The sequence below is a fragment of the Argiope bruennichi genome, chromosome X1 (genome assembly GCF_947563725.1).
Source record: "Argiope bruennichi chromosome X1, qqArgBrue1.1, whole genome shotgun sequence".
Classification (NCBI taxonomy): Eukaryota; Metazoa; Arthropoda; class Arachnida; order Araneae; family Araneidae; genus Argiope; species Argiope bruennichi.
This window is the reverse complement of record NC_079162.1, coordinates 103,086,471-103,110,563: the sequence shown is the minus strand read 5'-3', so window position 1 is coordinate 103,110,563 and position 24,093 is coordinate 103,086,471. Positions and strand designations below refer to the sequence as shown.

Sequence of the window (24,093 nt, the reverse complement as noted above, 5' to 3'; positions counted from 1 at the left end):
TCATAGTATTTCTCTCCAATAGTCATGGTTAGCTGACAATAATATGTAAAAACTACATCAAAGATTCCTCTTTAATTCTTTGAATTTAAAATAAACTGATTTGTGGCTTTTTTTTTTTTTTTTCATGGCCGTATTTTCTCTAAGACTTTACAGAAAAGCACTGTTCATCTTATATTAAACACATACATATAAAATTACTGCATAAGACATACAGTCTACAAAATTTCCCATACATTTATGTTACTAATTAAAAATAAAATAATGAAACATACATGCATACGAAATAAAAAATGAGCCAGATTCTAATTACATTTATGTATATTAATCTGTTAGTATTGCAAAATTGTTATTAAAATAATTAACAAAAATTAATTTCCTTTACAAAAATTAAATAAAATTCTTTCCTTTAAAATTTATTTCCAGGGGGAAAAAATACAATCCGTTATTATGTACTGACATGGAACATCGCAAATAAATGGGGTATTTTCATTTATATAAATATTATTCAGCATCAGTATGAATTTACATTATACTATATACTCCAGTTTAAAATCGAATAATAAGTAACCTATACTGATGTAGAGTTATGCTGAAGAAGAAAATAAGAAATCCTTCAACTATCAGAATAAATATTTCAACATATATCTTTCTAGAAAGGAATACTGAATACTTTATAAATTGAAATATAAATTAGTTTCAGAGGGAAGTGAAATTAATTTTTTCACTAATTTTCCTAATATATTCATAAGACTTAGTGAATATAGCTTAGTGAAAAAACAATATAATCAGGCTGACAATAAAATATTATTTAAAATAAAAATAAAAAAGTTGTCCAAGTCAAATTTTTTGAACATATCTTATGATTTTTCAGAGGAGGCAAGGATCCTTTGTCTAAAAGTGTGATGAGCTAAATAATTTTTTAATGGCTCAAGTCACGAAAGGCATTCACCAAATCTCTTAAAAAATACTGCTTATAATTAAGAAGTAAAATATGCTGGAATAAATCTACCAGTCTGTATTCTGATAGTAAAACCATTGAAAGATATTTTTAAAAGTCATAATGTTACACAAAATTAATAAAAGAATTCACACTAATTATGTATGACTATTTATTGAGAAATGCCACACACATCAATAATACAAAATAAAAAAATTAAATAGTAAGTCAGGAATTATGAAATTATCATTCATTTACAAATATGTAAGTTTTGTTTACATTATGTAATACAAGTCTCCTTCAGTGATGGGCTTATTTGCTCATCATATTCATGAATAAATATGTATGTGAAAAACAACTTTAAAATCTATAAGTTTTGGTGAGTTGAAAGCATAAATGGCTATAAAAGAAAAAAAGCAAATAGGAAAATAAAAAAATAGTAAAGAGTAAGAAATATATCAGAATGACATACTGTAGTTGTTCTAAATAGCACAGCAGTTCAGGAAGCCTAGTGTTGTAATTACATGTTTTATTGCTATCAATAAGAACATTAAGAAACTACAGTCTGAAAAGTAAATATTTAGTCAGCATCATCCTGTTTATTATATATCTAATGCTACTACTCATGTTCAATATAAAGATGTGAATTTTATCTTAGAATTATGACTTTTATAAAGGTGAAATGCAGTGGACCCCAAAAAGTATTTCAATACTACTTTTTGTTCAATACAACTTTTTGAAGACTCTCTTGAATACTTTGGAAGAAGTAACACATTGTTCCTCAGGATATCCCCCCTAGATACAACAGTGTTCGTAAGAAATATAGAATTTTGTTATAAAACACATAAGTTCATCCACTTTATTTAATGCAGGTATATATATATATATATATATATATATATATATATATATATATATATATATATATATATATATATATATTCTTAAATAATTTTGTTTAGGAAAAGTAAAGTAATGTATTGTTTAGATTGTCAAAAATGATAAAAATTCAGATAATAATAATAATGATATTCAGTTATTAATGAAGTTGTAAAATAAATATTTCCTCCAAATTTTTCTTTCTAAAGTGTTTATTTTAATATCTTTCCTTAGCAGAAATGTACTTAGTATTGTGCTGGGATATGCTAACAAAGAAGTAAATAAATAAATAAAAACCCACACTTTAATATGCCCTTGAACAATTATAATGCATTTCTTACATGACTAAGTTTAATATAGTTTGAACGGCAAAACTTTAAAGCTGAGCTAATAAATAAATAAAAAAACTATCCCGAAGTACAACATGTTTCTTTATTTGGTCCAAATTTTGATGCATTAATAAAATGACATGTACTTAACTCTTATAATGAAAACAGATTTAATATTTAAGTAACTTCAATGCTAACATTCATCGAAATAATGGATCCTGCAATTTAAATATGATCACAATGATTAAGAATGCATCACAAATAGCATCCCGTTAATACTTAAAAATAATAATAATGATAAAACATTAATATCAGACATCAATAGTACATGGCTAGTTTTTAATGTGAAATTAAAATTTTGATGCACAGAATGTTGTCAGAATCAACCTTTTGCATGATGAAAAGTAATGAGGTGCATAATTATGCATGTGTGAAGTGTTTTGTACATTAAAAAAATATCGTTATAGGTTTGTTATGATTCCAAAAAAATAATGTAAGAGTTTTTGCTATTAAATAACTTTTGTAATAATCATTACTTAACAAAAATATGAAAATAACGTATTTTTCAGATTGTGGTAAATTACACTTGATATAGGAGTGCAAACGGTAAAATTAAAAAACAGAAGCAATAGATACATGAAAAATTTCGTCTTGATTCATCGTTGAGAAATGTTTTACATGTTAACAATGTTATTTTGCATTACTAATTTTAAAATTTGGTCACAGATTTATTAAGCCAATATGTTAACAATATTAAATTAGTAATTTATTATTTATCACTGATATGAAATGAATTTTCTTCTAAGTATTTATCAAAAGTGCTATCAAATTTATCATTATGTTGATTTTTAAAAACAAAAATTCTTGATGTCAGGAAAATTTTTCAATAAAAACTAACTTTTACTCCATTATAGAAAGAGTAATGCAATGATACTATTTATATCTAACACACTGTAAATAATTTTTTTTAACCTCAGACATGTTTTATGAAAGAAACTAATCTCCAATACATTATTTTTTTACTGAGCTTTGTAATGCTAAAAATAAGGAAATGGTCGACAATATGGAACAATAATATCAATCACACTGGAACTGCAATTTATATATGCACCTTCTAACAACAATTTAATTTTTGATTATTTTTTCACAATGACATTAGATCAGAAATATAAAAATTGCCCTACAGTTAATACTGTCTCATATTTTTTTCTATCTTGGATCAGCAATGGGAGATGAACAATTTTATAAAGTATCTTCATTTCTAAATAAGTAATTATTCTTGTAATAAAAATGTCTTAACATGCATAAACATTTTGAAATTAAAAAAAAAAATACTTATATATATTTTTATTATTCTGTCTGATTTATAATTCGTCAAAATAATCACACATTAATAATCAGATACATAACTGCAAAATTTCATATTTTGAGAAGGGAAAAATGAAACTATGTAAACAATTCTTCATACATACTAGTGATAAAACATTACATGTTGAGCCCACCAAATTCGAATGACTGAAAAAGTAAATAATATGATGAATACTGAAAACAAGGAATTCTGTAAAATATCAAGAAGCCAGACCTCATTTACAAATATTCAAGCATGCACGAGTTTCTTACTAAAGAAAAATAATACTGAAACAAATAGAGCAATAAATTATGAAACCAATTTTCTCAATGCTTAGCTACTTTTTATGAAAGATAATTAAGGTTTAATAAATGACATATCTCTTCAACTTAAAAATGACAATAATATCTGCCAAGTCTGAATATGAGATAAACATGAAACATTTAAAATACAGTATTTTAAAAAACAACCTGGATTCAATAAGATATTTGCTTGAAATCAATACTACGAACAAGAATCACAAAAACTCTACATTATTAAATATTTAGATTATTTGCTTAGAGTTCCAAGCATGCTATTTAGAAATATTAAATCACACCCTAGAAGAACTTATTAATGTAAAAATATTTATCATATAAGGAATATATATGAGAGAGAGAGAAAGAGAAATAATTTCAATTCTAACAATCATTTTAATAAATGCATATGACAGATAATTAACAAAAATGCACTGATCTCAACAAATTCAAATCTGACCTTTAATTTCTTAATTTTCTTATCTTGAATGCTTAATGCAAATACACACAAAATTATAAAATACCATACACAGTATTCCAAAACATATTGCCTATTATTTATAAGACATATTTAGGCTTTAAAAGAACATGGAAGAAGAATATAATTAATGAAAGCTACATTGAAAGCTTCTATGTAGGCTGGCAATCCTCATTTGCATCTCTATAATGGAGTTTACAACAAGGTATTTATTTACTTTGAAAGAATATAAACAAAAAAAGTTTAATTTGCACACAATCTCTCATCATAAAATATATACCAGAACTTTTTTAATCATCATAAAGGGATTCCATTAAATGTGCTATATTTTAATTTGAACTTCATCAAAATATATTTAATAGACACTATTATTATTAAACTACAAAAAAAATTAAGTATGTACCAAATAAGAAACAAAAAAATATTAGTAATTTCTGAAAATAACTATTTTGATAGATTTTAAAATATAATTCACTAATTTCATTCAAAGTGAGTATAAAAGAAATAATTTATGTGCAGCCTATTAAATATGAAAGAAAGAAGAAAGATATTTAAAAATTAATACAGCAAGAATGTGTATACATTCTTTTGGTTTAACAAAATATAGAGAAATAGTACATTTAATGCAAGATACCATCTAATCTTTCAGGCAAAATTTCATTTATTACTTACCTCTGTTCCAATATTAAGAATATATTGAAAATTCCCAGAGTCATATTCAAAAGCACAATCTAAAAGAGAAACATTTTATAATATATTTAGCTTCATGAAGGTCAAAATTATACTGAGAAATATGAAAAGCCACCTCAGCAGCTATTAAATAAAGAACACTGTGACATTTCTCGGCACAATGGAATGAAACTCTGACTCATACTATATTTTTGTGTGTGTGTGTTAAGAAGACTTTCAATAATGTAATATGAATTTCAAAAATTAGTTATGAGTTATAGAATGCATACTAAAATGCAAGAATAAAAACAAGAAGCATAATGAAAATCATCCTTCTACATTCAAACAGTTCTAGAATATTAAAATTGCTTTCTAGATGTATTTAAGACATATCTGACAGAGAAAGCAAATAGTATGGTGAACAGCCTACTCAAGGTAGGTCTCATTTAGTTCAAATATACATAGCTTATGCATATACTTTGCAATTTCTGTAGCAGAAGCAACAAAGCCATGAATGCTTCATAATAATAACACTCCAGTTTACAGCCCCACCCCCAATAACAAATTAACAGTTAAAATGCCACATTCCAACACTTCTTCAATTTATTCATTCCTTTGATCTAATCTCATAAAATTTTTTCCACATGAAGAATTTGCCAAAGAGAAAACAATTTTCAACTTCCATAAATAAATAAATAATAAGAAACCAAGTCTCTCAGGAAAATGGCAAAAGAAGGCTTATAATCTTTCTTTACATCCTTATAAGGACAATTCTGCAAAATATTTATTGCCTTAAAACAGAGAAGAAGGTTTAAGATTAAGAAGAAGGCTACAAGGTTTAAAATTAAGCAATATTTTTAAAAAATCAACTTGTGAAATTAAAGGACTTTAATAGGATTTTTAAAACATCAGCAATGGCTTTTTAACAGAAGCATCCCCTGAAAATGGATGCTGAAGCAAACAAACTAAGCAGCAATAGTATATTCTAAGTCTCCAGTCAATAAATATTTAAAGTGTGATTTTAGAACACGAAATTGGTAAAAGCCATTCCATAAGAGTAATGTTTTTTAACTATTAGCAACACAATAAATTATTATTTAATATATAAAAATTTGGAAAGGTATAAAATTTGGAAGTTGTTTATATGTTATACAGAGTTATATATGCGTGTTAAATCTATTGTTTCAGAAAAATGTGAAAATGGTTTTTAGTGCAAAAGTTGATGTAGCATCGAATTAGGTATGATAGTTTGTATGGTATAATTTAATAATTATATAAGTAAACTGATAGGGAGAAACAAATTTTGCAGTCAAGACCCTGCCGAAATGTTTTAAACACACATAAAAGTTTCTTGTTAATGCCTAATGCTATGCATGATTTCAAAATTCTTAGTAAAATACCACAATCAGCAAGGTTAAAAATATAAAATAATTTATGAAATGTAACATAAAAATGAATCTAATGAATGAATGGACATTTGTTGAATAAAATTATTTCTTAAAATGTCACGAAAATTTTGCTATAATGCTTTACAATCTGAAATCTAGGTCAGCCCATTAGAGTTTGATTTAATAAATGTATGCATTAATGTCAATAATAAAATTCAATCTAGAATTAATTACTTCATTTTTAAATATATCTCATGGTTCATTCATACCTATTAATTATACAAATAGCTACAGTCTGGCATATTGTGAATTTGCTGAAATCATATTAACTATTATGTAACAAGAAATGTTACCTTATAAATTATTAATAATATACTTATTACATTAATTACTTATTATATTAATTATTTGTTTTCCTACGTTTATTTTCAGAAAATTATAGCATAAAATGCTTTGAATAAAGACAATAACAATTAACTTCATAAACCAATAGAATAAAAGTTAATAATATTCATATACTAAATTCAATAAATAAAGTTGAGTCTTATAATAATATACTTAAATTTTACTGACATTAAATATGAACATTACTTGAAAAGACAAAGTTAATCACAAGTTGACTAAATAAGAAGAGAATGTTTTTGCAGAATATAAAATATACTGCATTTAAATAATCAGTGGTGCATTTAAAATTTCAGAAAATTCTAAATTTAACTATTGAATGAGATTTAGCATGCTTCCCAGGGATTCAAATTAGTATAAATAAGGTAACAACCTAAAATCAATGTCTTTTAATGAGTGAATTCAATTACACTTTTAATGGATAACTGAATAGAAAAATATTGAAGAAACGTAAAAAAGTTTTTTTTTTAAAAAAAATTCACATTTGAACAACTATCATTTTGAAAAAAAAAAATTTCCAACCAGTCTAACAAAGCAACTTCAGTAGCACATTTTCTATTAATGTCAGGAGGCTTATTTTTTTAAAAATGAAGAAATAAGAGCATAAAGGAAACACTTTAAATATTATTACTGTATAATACATTGATATTTTTGCTTCATACTTCTTAAAATTTAAATGGTAACAATAGAGAGCTTTCATTTTCAAAAATAAGAAAGCCATTCATTTAATTACATTATAAGAAAAGAGGAAAATAGAGTTTCCTGTTAGAACATTTTCAGTCAAGGTCAATGATAAAATTACAACAATAATAAAATTAGAAACAATAGCTATTTTTGCAAACAACAAAGAAAGAACAAAATAATGGCAAAACATGAAAATATTTCAGAAAGCAAATAATAGAATTAATTTATTTTACTATTACCATTGCCAGAAGGTAAATGGTGACCAAAAACTACAACATGCATAACATTATTTCAAAAATCTTACTACTGGAAGATTTTTCACTCTCGAATCACCTTTAGATTTTTTATTTCAGTGGAAATGGAAGAAAATGAAATTTTCTTACTGTGCACTCATGGAAATGAAATTAATGTGAGCAATTTTTTTTGTGTAACAGAAATATAAAATTATGAAAATGGAACATAAAAATGGATTTAAAAATTCTACATTATTCAATACAGAAAATTCTATCAACAAATTTCAGATACATAATATGTTTAGCAAAGTTTTTAAACTCTTGAATACAAGCATTATATGAATGTGAGAAACAAATAGATTAAATAAGAAGAGAAAGTTATACATTCAAAGTTAAAGCCTGTATTTTGAAGTGCTCAAACAGTATCTTTTGTTTTAAAATGCAGAAACAAAAACGAAATTCACAGATTAGAAAGGGAAGATCATAAGATAAGTTGAGAGCTCAGTATGGCAATGGTGGTAGTATCTGTAGTAAAGCAATTTGGTTGTATACGATTATGTGAGAATTATTCAGTAACTTTATATTGCAATTTAATTGATTCACAACACACTATGTCAAGAGATAAGAGGAAATTCTTCTTAGTTAAAATGGAAGGAAACAGATCTCAAAATCAGATTTTCACCATACAGGCTTCCAAAAGAAATTTCAGCTGTCAGATATTTTTGATAATAAATATGCATAATGGGTTAAATATTTGTAAGAGATTAATATATTGTTTGAACAGAGTGCCTGCAATTTATCAGCATTATACAGATGAATTATTTAATAGTCTGGAAGAAGTTAATGTGTTTAAAAGATGATGCTAGAAGAAACAGAAGCAGCAAAACGCCTCATTTTAAAACTCCAGAAAAATTTTTTTAGATAAATATAAAGAACAAGGAATAAAACAAAATCCAACACTAGAAAAGCAGTTTACTCTGTACACCTCGAAAAATCAGCAGTAATCATTTTGACAGCTCTTGTTAAATTATCCAAAACAGCACACTTTTCAAGATTAGTTTGCTAAAATATGTTTTTAAATTATATTTAGCTATTAATTTTTTTTATATTTTCATTGCATTTTCTTTTCATTGTTATGTTATCATGTTTGAGAATATTGATTGAGTGCAGTTTTCCTTTTTTAAGCACGAATAATCTCAGTACTTCTTACTTATTAAGCTTCATAGTAAAAATAAAGCTAAGTCCTCTAATTTGTAATGTTTTGGTTAATAAAAAAAATGTTAGTTACAATGTTTTGTTAAATAATATGAAACAGCTCTGCGAAATCGCAACCTCACTAGTATATCATGAAAGGGTCTGTTCGAATTTTTCTGATTGTAGAAAGCCAATCAACAAATATTGTGACAAAACATCAGCTACCATCGAAAATTTAAATCGAGAATTCATCAAGGTTTCCCTACATGATTCCCTACCAATATTTGCTCATCTACCATTGATTTGAATAGCTTTTTAAAAAACAAATAATTTTGAATAAGCATGTTCAAAAACACTAATATATTAATACAAATTGATTTGTCTGAAGAACTTTTGATTTAGTAAACTTCAGATCAAACAGTAAATATCTTAAAATTACTCTCACTCTACTGTGAATAACTATTTCATGAAAAAAAGTTTAAGTCATGCAACATAATTTTTTTTTCTATTGAAATATTTTCCGAAAAAAAGAGCTTTTAACTTATCTATAACACAAAGCTGCATATCAGCAAGAGTTGACAAGCTTTTCTGTATGCATAATATTACATGAAGTGCAGAATATTTTCATTTATATAGAGTATTCATGTACTAGCAAAATTCCAAAAAATTACATGCCTAAAGGCAGATGAATGCAGTCCAGGCATTTCTTTCAACATATTGTATTGTTGTTGTCGTTCTAAAGAATATCAGAAGGAAACTGCAGCTTACACTTTTCTATTTTTTGAAGCTTTCTCACTTCACTCATTTTTGGGAGATAGATATCAGTATCTTTGCTTTTGAGCTCCTCTTCACAGCCAGGAATTCATTTTGAAAGAAATCAAATTTTCCATCTGAATAAGAATTGGTTTCAGATAAGTTTTGCGACAATTGATATGTCACTGAATTGGATATTGTTCTGAGACGGTAAATCATATGCATGCATGCAGTTAATGAGGTTCTACTATTCTTTACTAATGTTTCATTGCTATGTTCCAATGCATATGTAATATTCAATTAAATGTGTATTAAGTTAACTGTATTAATTCAAAACCCTAAATGTAGTAGAAAAGACAAATGGTAGATCTGGGCAAATAATTCTGCTTAAAAATGTATAATTATTTAAAAGGCATCACAATAAAATAAATACATACAAATAAATTAAATGGAACATAAAATATGCAGATGAAGATATCTTAAAATATAATAAAAGATATGATATTCACTAAAATATGAAAAATCGATACAGTGAAAAAGAGAAGACCATATACAAAAAATTGAACCTTAATTTCAAATAATGCAAACCCACAGCATTCAACACAATTTAGAATCATTCTTTAAAATACAATACTCAAAAAATAAATGTTTAAAATTTCTTTTCTGAAAAAAATTTAAATTTATATATGTAGTAGTCTCACAACTATGTGACATTAAAAAAAATTTGATTTATAAAATTATTTTATTTGGCTTGGTTTTAAAAGGCTTACTCAAGCAGTTGTAGAATTTTTAATATTTGAAAGAAAGAATTTTAATAAATTTTTCACTAAAATGCTTAATATCATGAAACAAGAATGTAATTTTCAAAGGTACATAAGAGATGCTTTAATTTCTTATTTTAGATGCCAAGGTTAGAAGGAATTAATTGTTTAATATAAAACTAATTTTCTTATCATTTAAATAGCTCAAAGACTATTAGGAGCAACTATTATTTTTTCTTCTTCTTTTGTTTCCCTGTCCAAGCATGAGATATAAGTGGGAAAAAATTCTCAACTGTATATAATTTTGTTGTGTAACTAAGCAATAGATATACTTCCTGGTAAATATAAAAAATATAACATGTCTAAAAAAATTTCTAAAATGCTTACCATTTTTGTATTATTTAGCCTCAAAGTATGCAGAGAATGTGCAATTTTACTATCATTAGGCCTGGAAGAAAAGACAGATAAAGCATTTTATTCTGAAGGAAAATATAAATAAATTAAAGTGTACCATTTATTTATTTTTTTTTTCTGTAGAGAAAAAATATAACTAAGAAAATATTGAATTTTCCCACAAGCTAATTAAACAACTAAACTGTTTCAATCTATTCAGTTCATCATTATCATTTAAACAGTGAAAACATCTAAACTGAGATTTAATTTTTAAAAATAAATCAATCATATTTACAATGCTAAATAACTGTTTCTAAATATGATGCATATTTATGTGTATCTTCTATAATATAGTGAAGTATTTTTGAAGAATGTAAAAATAAAAGCCTTCATACCTTTTCTGCCATCTAAATATAGGGGTTCATGACACAATTAACATGACAGTTAATTCATCAAATATTTAAAATAATAATAATAAATAAACCAACAACCAAAAAAATATTCATAAAGATTGTCACTGTACATATATTTTAAATTGTAGTATTATTAACATTTTTAAAATGGAAACTTTTAATTTTAGTTTTTAAAAAATAATCAGTTGTAATATATATAACATTATATTAAAAAAAATTTTCACAAAAAGCCCATTGATAAATTTGAGATATCTGGGAATATGCTGCATAAATTTTACTGCAAAAGTATAAGAATGTCATCAGAAGTAGAGAAAGTAATGCTAAAGTGGATTAAATAGGGAAAGAAAATTTTTCATGAATATAAAAAGAAACATAAATGACAAGAAAAAAAATTGACAGGAATCAGTGACATGCATAAAAAATTTAAGTTCAATAGTTTCAATCACAGAAAAATATTTTTAATGTCTTACTTTTGACAATTTCAGCATGAGAAAAACTGAAAAATTCAAACAAATTACCGCTTGTGGATAAGCCAATCATAGATTTTAATCAATTGTTGAGTAGCAAAAAACATCAATTTATAACAAGGATTAAGAAGAATTCACTAGCAAAACAAGAATTAAAAAATATATAAACAGGCTAGGATTGTAACTTGGACATTTAATTTTGTATTAATTTCATACCTCTTATTCTACCTCTTCTACCATTTCATACCTCTTCCAAACCATTCAGTAGGCAAAATATGGGGTTTCATAGCATAACATGACAGTTGATACATCAAATCTTAAAAATAACACACAAACAAAAAATATTCAAAAAGATTTTCAATATACATATTTTTTTTAATTGTAGCATTAAGGTTTTAAAAATAGAAACTTCTCATTTTAGTTTAAAAAAATAATCAGTTGCAATATCTATAACACTATATTTAAAAAATTCAGAAAATTTAATTATTACAATTAGAACATCAGGTGAAAACTTAAAATATTAACAAATGTACAGTCAACAAAGCATTTTTGTTTGCTACCCACCATATCTAAATTTTAAATGGTAAATTTACGGATTACTAACTTAAGTATCATTAAGTTTTTAATCCTCCCAACTCAAAATAACAATAATAATAACAATTCATAACATTTATTTTAATTTTTAAAGGCAATTATAACAAGAGAGAGGAAAAATGAAATTCTTTAATTGCCACAATTAGAATCAGAGATAACAAACACTATAGAATACATAACTGTTTTAAAGCATCAGAATGAAAATATTTTAAAACAAATAATTTAGAAAAAGTGAGCATTGGAATTATTTTACTGCCATGGATTCCAGAATTTCAGAATAAACAAAAAATTAGGATCTCTGAAAAGTTTACCACAGGTAGAGTTTTCAGTCTCCATGAGGATAGCTTCAAAATGCATCCAGTTAAATCTAGGGGGAAAAAATGAAATTAAATTTTGTTACATTGAATGCTCCAAGAAATAAATCTAATGTTGATAACACTCTTCTAAAACAAATTTTGTTGTGAAGGAAGAATTAATTTTTAGGGTATATTGAGGCTGTTGATTCTAAAACCAATGTTAATTTTGTCAAATAAGTACTAATTTTAAAACACTAATAGACTAAATATCCATTGGCATCTGCAGCCATTAATGTATGCTGCTAATTTTTATAGATTTTCCACTAATATTCCTTCTATCCATATATTTAAAAACAGGCATAAACTATTCAAGTCAAATATCAGTAAACTCAATGGCAAAAATAGAAACATGAACAAAAGAAAGTTTGCAGTATGGGATGGAATGCTGGTTAATCATCACAGTGTCAGACATTTGTATTGCGTGTGTAAAAGGCTTTGATCATTAGAAAAGTGCAAGTAGGAATATCTATCAACTAATTTTAGATACACTGTAATATGTTTAATAAATTCTACATAATGTGAACAATATTTAAAAATACAGAAAAATTCAGGTCAGATAAGAATAAAAAGTTTTTTTTTAATACAGAACATATTTCACCAAATATCAGGTGGGAAATTAGTGGCATGCATCAAAAATTTAAGATAATTTAACAGTTTCCTTTACAATAGAGGATTTAGAATAATGTATATATTTCAATGTAAATAAGCACAGAGAAACTGGAATGAATGAGAGATTATTACGATATATTTTTTTAAAAACAGTTGAATACTAAAAATCTTAATCAGGTTTATGAATGTCAAACTACCAATATGTCCCAGATTTTAAGAAAATTTGTCCAAATTACTTTGTAAAAAATGAGCCTTTATTCTTATATTGGAATCCAATTTTCCAGAATTTTTCGGCATACATGCAACTTTCTCTGTTGCTTTCTGCATTGTTATAGCCTAAAAGATTATCAATAACTAATGTAAAACAACTAATTTAAAAACAGTTGAATACTAAAAAAAAAAAAAAAAAAATCTTAATCAGATTTATGAATGTCAAACTTAAAGAATTCCTTGCTAAAAAATTTAAAAAGTAAATTCCCAGATTACAAACTAAATTAATTTTCATTGCTAAAAATAAGGTAGTTTATAGCATCACTTTTAAATTAAAATTAAATTTTTTGGTAAGTGAAAAGAAAAATACTGCTAATTAATAAAAAAATTCATATCAGAAACAAGTGAAATCATAATAAATATGAATAAATTAGCATATATAAGTAGAAAATATGATTTGTTTTTATTTGCTACTATAGATTAAAGAAGTTGAGAATAAACCAGAAAATACCCATGCTTAAAATAATTTCTGAAAAAAAGTTATCAATGGTAAATATTTTATTCTTGCATCATATGGTTAATTTGCATTTCCATTCAGTTATCTGGATGACCAGTAAAAGAAAAACTCAGAATCTTTAGAATCTAAATTAGAGAAAGGAGGAGTGAATTTTTAAACATTAAAATAACTGCTTTACAGAACAAGGGAGGTGAAAATTCTTCACACAAATACCTTGTATATTGCAATAATAATCACCAGCTTCTTTTTTGTATGGAAAAATTATAGGATTTTGATTTGAGGCCTATTACAGACAATAAAAGCAGATGTTTAAATGTTGCTACACAACTTCTAACAGTCATTTTCACTTGGAAAAGGAGAATCTCAACCTGGAAAAGGAGAATATCAAAAGGTCCTAAGGATACTCTGCTTTCAGGAACATCAGAGGTCTATTCATGAAGATCTAAAAATTGCCTTCTTCCAACAGTTACATGAGATATGATATTCCTGTTTTATTTGATTAGAAGATAGTAAGGAATGCACTAATCAAAAGCAAATGAAATGGCATTTTAAACAAAACTTAGCTTTAAGTGTAGTACATTTTATCAGGGATCCTTAAGATGATAGACATTATATAATTATTCCAATCTCAAGAAACAATTGATTTGGACTCAAAATAATAATGATGGTTGCTTCCAATATGTTTAAAACAATTTCTCGGCTGAGTAATGAATATTTAATAAAGCAGAGATTTTTTTACTTTCTAGTAATTAATAAATTTAGTAAAGAGAAAATATCTTCCACATCTATGTCTGATATAGAATTTTTTCTTTTATTTTTCTTTTGCATGGCCATATTGTTTTACATTAGTTATTGATAATATTTTAGGCTATAACAATGCAGAAAACAACAGAGAAAGTTGCATGTATGCCAAAAAATTCTGGAAAATTGGATTCCAATATAAGAATAAAGGCTTATTTCTTACAAAGTAATTTGGACAAATCTTCTTAAAATCTGGGACATATTGGTAATATACAAAAAGAGATGTTCCATTAGGATATGATAGTAATGAAATAAAAACATCAAAGCAGGTGGGGTACACAACCTTTGAAAATTTACTGCATTATTTCATTCATTCATTTTGTTTAAAATTTTTAACTTTAACTTATATACAATATCAATTTGTATATTGATTTAACTTTTGTTTGATATGTTGATTACTTTTCAGAATAAAGATAGTTTAATGCAATGATTTAATTATATAATAGTATTTTCAACTGAAACAGTTTCGACGTGATTTGTGTGCTACACATATAAGAATATGAATTAACAAGAAATTTTGTTTTCACTTTAGCAAAAAAATTGGAGGCAATTTTGTAAAAACAATTCCAGATTCATAATTACTCATATAATCACTGCAGAATAATTAACACTAAATCAGTGTTGTACAGATAAGTATCTTTGGTCTAATAGAAAAATACAATAATCAAGAACAACAACAAAACACAAAAATGTTTTTATTAAAGTTTAAAACTTTTAATATATAAAAATATATCAACATATAGTATATACATTATCATATGCATAATAAATCTAACTCATACTAAATATAAATAATATTTGAACAAATAAGGGTCAAATATGAAGAGAATGTATGATGAAAAAAATGCATTGCATTAATAAATTAGGCAAAAAATCAGTGGCACACATAAAAATTTTTGTAGTTTCAGTAAAAGACGACTATTTAGAATGCTTCCCTGACATCAGTTCAATGTGTATAAATTAACAAACTAAAATAAATGCATGCTCATAAATATATCAAGCTATATTTTTAATAAACAGCCGAGTAGCAAAATGTGCAAAGAATCATCCCAACAACAAAATTTACAACAATTTCTGACTGGCAACTACGGTATTCAAAAAATAATCTCTAAGTGAGCAAACAGACCAACCTCTGCAGTTCATTTTCTATTAATTTCAAACACTTTACTCAATAAGGAAGAAATAAGCAAATGAGAGGAAGACTCAAGATATTATTATTGTATATTAAAGTAAGCACCTTGCATTAAAAATTGGCCACCTTAAATAGTAAATTATTAACAATATATATTTAAAAAAATGAACTAAGAGAAAATTTCTATCAAAGGCATGCCAAAAAATAAGAACTATTTTTGCATCATATTAAAAAAGAAATTACTATTAAACATGAATATATTTTAGTAATGAGGTGAAGATGTCATCTAATTTACTTTACTTTGCTATCATTGATTCTAGTAATTTATACAAACCAATAAATAATATACACATGAAAGAATTTGTAAAACGCCAACCTTAGGAAGACTTTTCAGTCTTAGATCATGCAGAGACCTCTGATTTGAGTCTTACAAATTTTAAAAGAAAAGAAATTGAAATTTTTTAAATAATAAAATTTGTATGAAAAAAAGTTATATGAAATAAATATTTATAATTTATCAATAACAAATCTAAAAATAGTTTTGAAAATTTTATACTATTCAATATCAAATAATCCACCAACTAATTAAAGATACATCATAAAACACTTAATAAAATTCTTCTTTATATAATGTGCAGAACTAAAAATTATATAAATATATCTCTTTGTATAGAGAAATGATTTAAATGAATTTTAAATTAAGAGCAAAAACGTATATTGTATGTATTAATAAATATGTTAATATTTAATTTTAAAAGCTTACTTTCCAAAAGAATGTTCTTTAAATGCTGAACATACCTTCTTCCTTCCACAAAGAGATACTTAATAAGAATGCAATCTATTAAAAATTATTGAAACATTATACATGTAATAAAATATAATATGCAATAATATATATTTCTATTGTGGTTTAAATTGTTTATAATTTATTCTGTGTTTATTAAGCTTCAACACTAAAATGTTTTTAAACTTAATTAGAAATTGAAGTTAGCTTAATATATACAAGAGGGAAGTGGGGGGGAATCTTCTTCCTTTTTATTTACTAATATATAATTTATATAATCAAGAATAGAATTTAAATTACACAGAAGCAGTTCTGAAGAAGATAAAATATTTTATTATCTGATTGAAGAGGGTGGCATTAAAAATCATTGATTTCTTATTGTAATTTTGTATGATCTCACTCATTACATAACGACAGTTCAAAAAGGCTTTTAGCAAAATTAGAAAGAAAAAACTAAAACAATAAAGGCCCAATCAGAAATATACTATCTATATCTTCAGAATGAACTTACTGTTGCAAGACAATGGATATTGTTTATATATATATATATATATATATATATATATATATATATATATATATATAAAATTGTGAGGTAGGTAGTATCACGAAAAAACAACAACATGAACTTACTTTATGGAACAAAAATACAAATAATTAGAAATAAATACATTCCTATCCACTGAACATAATAGACATTTTCCTGCAAAAAATATTCTTAAAATTCTACAAGAAACAAACAAATTCTACATTTAAACAATTATCATACAATATTTCATGTCATTCAGTTTTAAATGATGATTGGCTAAACTGTACAGAAATTTGCTTCATTTGGAAACTTTTATGCTAAAAAATGAAACAATCTAGAAAACCTACGAATGCCATATAATCGATGGAGTATATTCTTTCTGATTTACATATACAAAACTCTAAAAATTCTTAAGCATTATTATTTAATTATTTGAAAATAAATAGTATAATGCTCTTTCTTTCAACATACATCATCCTAGAAAAGAATGCTGAATACATAATACACTGAAATATAAATGAGTTTCAGTGGGAAGAAAAATTAACTTTTTTCATGAATTTTCCCAATATATTCAAATGACTTACTGGATACAGTTTAGTAACAAAAGAATATAATCGGGCTGACAAAATATTATTTAAAGTATATAAAAACCTGTTCAAAAGCAATATTTTTTAATATATTTTGTGACTTTTCAGAGAAAGCAAGGATCCTTTCAAATATAGAATGACTATCAGGGAATGAGCTAAATCATTTTTAAATGGCTTAAGTCTTATGAAAGACATTCACCATGTCTCTTTTAAGCTGGAATAAAAATACCAGCCTGTATGTCGATACTAAAAAACTCTGAGATATTTTTAAAAATCATAATGTTAAATAAAATTAATAAAAGAATTCATACTAATTATATATGACCACTTATTTAGAAATGCTACACACATCAATAATACAAAATAAAAGTTTTCAATAATAATTCAGGAATTATGAAATTATCATTCATTCACAAGTGTAATTTTTGTTTACATTATGTAATACAAGGCTCCTTCAGTAATGGGCTTATTTGCTCATCATATTCAATGAATAAATACTTATATGAGAAACAACTTTATTAGTAGTTTTGGTGAGTTGAAAGCTTTATTGTCTATAAAAGAACAAGAAACAGAATTAGGAAAATAAAAAAAAAATAGTAGGAAATAGTGTAGGAAATATATCAGAATGCGCTACTGTAGTTGTTCTAACTAGCACAGCAGTTCAGGAAGCTTGGTGTTGTAATTGCATGTTTTGTTGCTTACAATCAGAAAATTAAAAACTATTCTCTCATAAGTAAATATTTAATCAGCATCATCCTGATTGTTATGTCTTTAATGCTACTGTTTGTATTCAGTGTGAATTTTATCTTTGAAATATGGCTTTTATAAAGATTAAATACAGTGGACCCCAAAAAGTATTTCAATAACTACTGTTTATTAAAATACTCATTGCAGTACTTTCGAACAAATAACATGTTGTTCCTCAGGATATCCCTCGATACAACAGTGATTGTATGATATGTAGAATTATGTTATAAAACAAATAAGTTAATTCACTTTATTACACACAGAGACATATATATAATCTTAAATAATTTTGTTTAGGGGAAAAAAAATGGTATCAGGAAAAAAGGTAAGGTTATTCAAATTGTCAAAAATGACAAAATTGCAGATAATAATAATTATGAAATTTAATTATCAATGAAATTAAAAAATAAATATATTATCCTGATTTTTCTTTTTAAAGTGCTTATTTTAATCTCACCTCAGCAGCAAGTTACATAATATTGTGCTGGATTACATTTTCAAAGTTGTAAATAAATAAATTTAAAAAAACTACACTTTATTATGCCCCTGAATAATAATGATGCATTTCTTATATGATTATGTTTAAAATAGTTTGGAAGGCAAAACTTTAAAGCATAGCCAAGTTAATAAATATATAAATAAATATCCCAAAGTACAACATCTTCCTTTATTTGGTCTACATTTCCATGCATTAATAAAATAACATGCACTCACTCTGATAAACAAAACAAATTAAATATTTAAATAACTTCAATGCAAGTTAACTAACATTCATCAAAATAATATATCCTGCAATTTAAATGTGATCACAATGATTAAGAATGCATCACAAATAGCATCTGACTAATATTTAAAAATAAAAATATTGAGAAAACATTAATATCAGTCTTCATTAGAACAAGGCTAGTTTTTTAATGTAAAATTAAAATCTTGATATACTGAATGTTGTCAGAATCAACCCTTTGCATGCTAAAAAGTAATGAGGTGCCTAATTATGCATGTGTGAGTGTAAGAATTCCTTTCATTGTTTTGGACATTGTAAAATATAGTTACAAGGTTTGTTATGATTCCAAAAATATAACGTAAGACTTTTTGCTATAAGTCGCTTAACTGTTTTGCCCGTATGCCGTATGTGCATCGATTTATCGAATTTTGATAGTTGTAAACAAAAAATAAACCATTCTTAACGATTATAATTCAATATTAAATGTACTTTGAATACATAGATAAGTCAAGTATTCAATGGATTGCCATTTGAATCAAAATAAGAAAATATTCCCAAAATAGAAGGTGTCATCTTATTAGATAGTAAAGAAAATAAAACAGTTAAGTAGTTAAATGACATATAATAATCATTACCTAACAAAAATATGAAAATGACGTATTTTTCAGAATATGGTAAGTTACACTAGAGTGCAAAGGGTTAAATTAAAAAACAGAAGCAATATATACATGAGAAATTTCTTCCTGATTCTTCTTTGGGAAATGTTTTGCATGTTAACAATGCTATTCTGTATAAGTGCTATCAAATTTATCAACATGTACATTTTTAAAAATAACACAAATTGTTCATGTTAGAAATACCAATCACATTGGGACTGCAATTTATATATGCACCTTCTTACAACAATATAATTTTCGATCATTTTTCCACAATGCCATTAAATTAAAAATATAAAGCGACTCTACAGTTAATATAATATATCCTTATATTTTTGTTTCATCTTGGATAAGCAATGGATGATGAACAATTTTTAAAAAGTATTTTCATTTTTAAATAAATAATTATTCCTGTAATAGCAACGTATGCACAAGAATAAACACATTGAAATTCAAAAAAATACATTTACATTTTTTTTTATTCTATCTGATTTATAATTGATCAAATAATCATACATTAATAATCAGAGGCATGACTACAAGATTTCTTATTTTGAGAAGGGAAAAATGAAACTATGTAAACAATTTTTCATAGAAACTTGTGATCGAACATTACATATTTATTAATCCACCAAATTCGAATGATTGGAAAAGTAAATAATTTGAACGATACTGAAAAAGAGAAATTCTGCAAAATATTAAGAATGCAAACCTCAATTACAAATATTCAAGAACACATGACTTGTCTACTGAAGAAAAATAATACTAAAACAAATAAATTATGAAACCAATTTTTTCAGCGCTTAGCTAGTTTTTATGAAAGATAATTCACGTTTAATGAATGACATTTTTCCCCAACTTAAAAATGCCAATAATATCTGCAAAGTCTCAATATGAGATAAATATGAAATAGTTAAAATACAGCATTATTAAAAAAAAAAACTAATCTAAATATTGAATGCTGTAGAGTTATAATTTCCAAAGAAGACAACAAGGGTTCAACCAAATATTAGCAATGGATAACTGAATAGAAAAATATTCAATAAACATAAAATAGCTTATAAAAATTTAACATTTAGACAACTATCATTTTGAAACATAAATTCCAAGTGGGCTGACAAAGTAATATCTGTGGCTCATTTTTCTATTAATTTCAGGCATGTTATTGAACAAAAAGTGAAGAAATCAGAGCATAAAGGAATCACTTTAAACTACACCAATGCATAATAAATTAATCATTTTCCTTCATATTCCCCAAAATTTAAATGGTAACTATAGATAGCTTTCATTTTCAAAAATTAGAAAGCCATTTATTTAATTTTATTATGAAAAAGAGAAAATTAGAGTTTCTTGTTATAAAAATTTCAATCAAATTACAACAACAGTAAGATAAGAAACAGTAGCTATTTTTGCAAACAACAAAGAAAGAACTAATAATAGTAAATTATAAAAATATTTCAGAAAGCAAGCACTAAAATTAATTTATTTTTCTGTTACTAATACCAGAAGTTAAATGTAAAATAAAAAATACAACATGCACAAGATAATTTCAAAAATCTCACTACTGGTAGATTTTTCATTCTCGGATCAATATTAGATTTTTGATTTCAGTTTAAAAAAGAATGGAAGAAAATGAAATTTTCTAAACATATACTCATAGAAATAAAGTTATTGTAAACAAATTTTTTGTGCAACAGAAATTCAGAATTATGAAAATGAAACATAAAAAGAGATTAAACAATTTTACATTATTCAATACAGAAAATTCTGTCAACAAATTTCAGATACATCATAATATGTTTAACAAAGTTTGAAAAGCTTTGAATACAAGCATTGTATGAAGATGAGAGACAAATATTAGATATAATAAGAAAAGAAAATTTTTGCAAAATATAAAGTGCACTGGTTTAAAATAATAGGAAACCAAGAGCAGGAATGAAAATTTCAGCAAATTCAACAGTTTACAATACAACATTGCCCTTCTGTGACCATTATTTAAATATTAATAAACCCTCAGAAATCAACATGAATAACAGATGAAGAATAAATCTAATTTTCTATACCCAAGAACTGTTCAGTGGAAAAGGAGTAAAAAATATTACAATCCTTTTGAAAAAATAACTAAAATTTCAGATTCAGATGATTATGCTCAAAAAGAGGAGAAGGGATCTAAGAAAGGAAAGAGAATATTTGCAACATTTCATTTTTGATTTGAACGCACTACAATGAAATTAGAATATAAGTTAAACATTTAGAATAATACTACTGCATAGTACTATAAACATTTATATGTATAAAGAATCCTACTTCTTACAGAAAAATTTCAGATAAAAAATTCCACCTACGAATGTAATTTTGAAAAATTTTAAGGAAGACTCATAAAAGACAGTGGAGCAAATGTCTGTATTAAATATAAGAAAATCGGAATATGAATCTGTACAATGTTGAGGAAAAATTAGACTGAAATTCAAGGCTCTATAAAACCTATTTGGAACGGTACATGAGTAAAGCAGTTAGAACTAAAATCAAAAGAAACTTTAATGTACTTTTAGAGAAATATAAAGACATTGTCATGGTAAAATTGTTAAATAATTCATTTTGAAGTAAAATTCAAACTTAAAGACCCGTTGAAGTTGTAGAGTTCAAACAGTACCCTGTTTTTTCAAAAAGCAGGATCGAAAACGAAATTCACAGATTAGAAACAAAGAATATCATAAGAAAAGTTGAAGAACTCTGCATGGAAATGACAGTATTTGTAGTAAAGCAAGGTGGCCATATAGGATTATGTGAGAATTATATAGTAACTTTATGTTGCAATTTAATTGAATGAAGACACACTATGCCAAGAGATTGAAGGAAATTCTTCGTAGTTTAAAAGCAAGGAAACAAATCACAAAATCAGATTTTCACCATACAGACTTGCAAAAGAAATTGTCAGAAACGTTTGACAATAAATATACATAATGGATTAAATATTGTATGAAATTAATGTATGGTTTGAACAGAGTACCTGCAATTTGTCAGCATTATACAAATGAATTATTTAAGAGTACAGAAGAAGTTAATGTATTTAAGGATGACGCTACAATAAACAAAAGTAGCAAGATGTCTCATTTTAAAACTCCAGAAAAAATTTATTTTAGATGAATATAAAGAACAAGGAATAAAACAAAATTCAACACTAGAAAGGCAGTATAATCTGTATACCTAGAAAGACCCACAGTAACCGTTTTGACAGCTGTCTTTAAATTATCCAAAACCACATATTTTTTCATGACTAGTTTGCTAAAATATGTTTTTAAATTATATTTAGCTATTAATTTTTACAATTTCATTGCATTTTTTTTCTTTGTTATACCAGTAGAGTTACGTTAACATGTTTGAAAATATTGACTGGGTGCAGTTCTCCTTTTTCAAGCAAGAATAATCCAAGTACTTCTTGCTTTCTAAGCTTCACAGTAAAAACAAAGTCAAGTCCTTTAATTTGTAGTGTTTTAGTTAATAAAAAAAGTGCTTTGTTCAAAATATGAAACAGCTCTGCAAAATCACATCTCAATGTTGTATTATGAATGGGTCTGTATGAATTTTTTTTTTTTTTTTAATCTGATTATGGAAAGAAAATCAACAAATATTTTGACTGAGCAACAGCAATCATCTAAAATTTAATTGAGAATTTATAAGGATTACCTCATATGTATTGCTTATCAATCCTTGAAATATTTGCTCATCTACTAATATGACTCGAATTGCTTTTTAAAAAAAATAACTTTGAATAATTATGTTCAAAATCTCTAATATTAGTACAAATTGATCTGTGTGAATTACTTTAGATCTTGTTAATTTCAAATCAAAAAGTATATATCTTAGTATTTCATACAATCTGCTCTGAATAACTGTTCCATGAAAAAAAGTTTAAGCCTTGCAGCACAAAGTTTTTTACTGAAATACTTTGAGGAAAAAATAGCTTTTAATTCATCGATAACCCAAAGCTGCAATCATGCCAGAATTGACAAGCTTTTGTGTCTGTACAATATTATATGAAATGCAGAATATTTTCATTAATACTAAATCCAAAAAGTTCCAAAATGTAGATGAATGCAGTTCATGCATTTCTTTCAACATATTGTATTGTTGTTGTCTTTCTAAAGAATAACAGAAGGAAAATGGTGCTTACACATTTCTATTATTTGCGGCTTTTTCACGCCACTCATTTTTTGAGACAG

The 24,093-nt window shown here is 25.5% G+C and overlaps 1 long non-coding RNA gene across 3 annotated transcripts in view; it reads right to left on the bottom strand.

Annotated features, from left to right (window-relative positions):
• Positions 1–4,795: 4,795 nt before the first annotated feature.
• LOC129959494 (uncharacterized) overlaps positions 4,796–24,093 on the bottom strand; it is a 37,561-nt gene continuing 18,263 nt past the window's right edge. For 2 of the 3 annotated variants that reach the window (XR_008783446.1, XR_008783445.1), the window contains exons 4-8: positions 16,607–16,681; positions 12,530–12,585; positions 11,841–11,940; positions 10,739–10,799; positions 9,403–9,727 (exon numbers count right to left, since the gene is read on the bottom strand). This is a non-coding gene — a long non-coding RNA (uncharacterized LOC129959494). Of the gene's footprint in view, positions 4,999–9,402; positions 9,728–10,738; positions 10,800–11,840; positions 11,941–12,529; positions 12,586–16,606; positions 16,682–24,093 lie in introns of those variants that run through there. The other variant, XR_008783447.1, reaches the window with a different exon arrangement.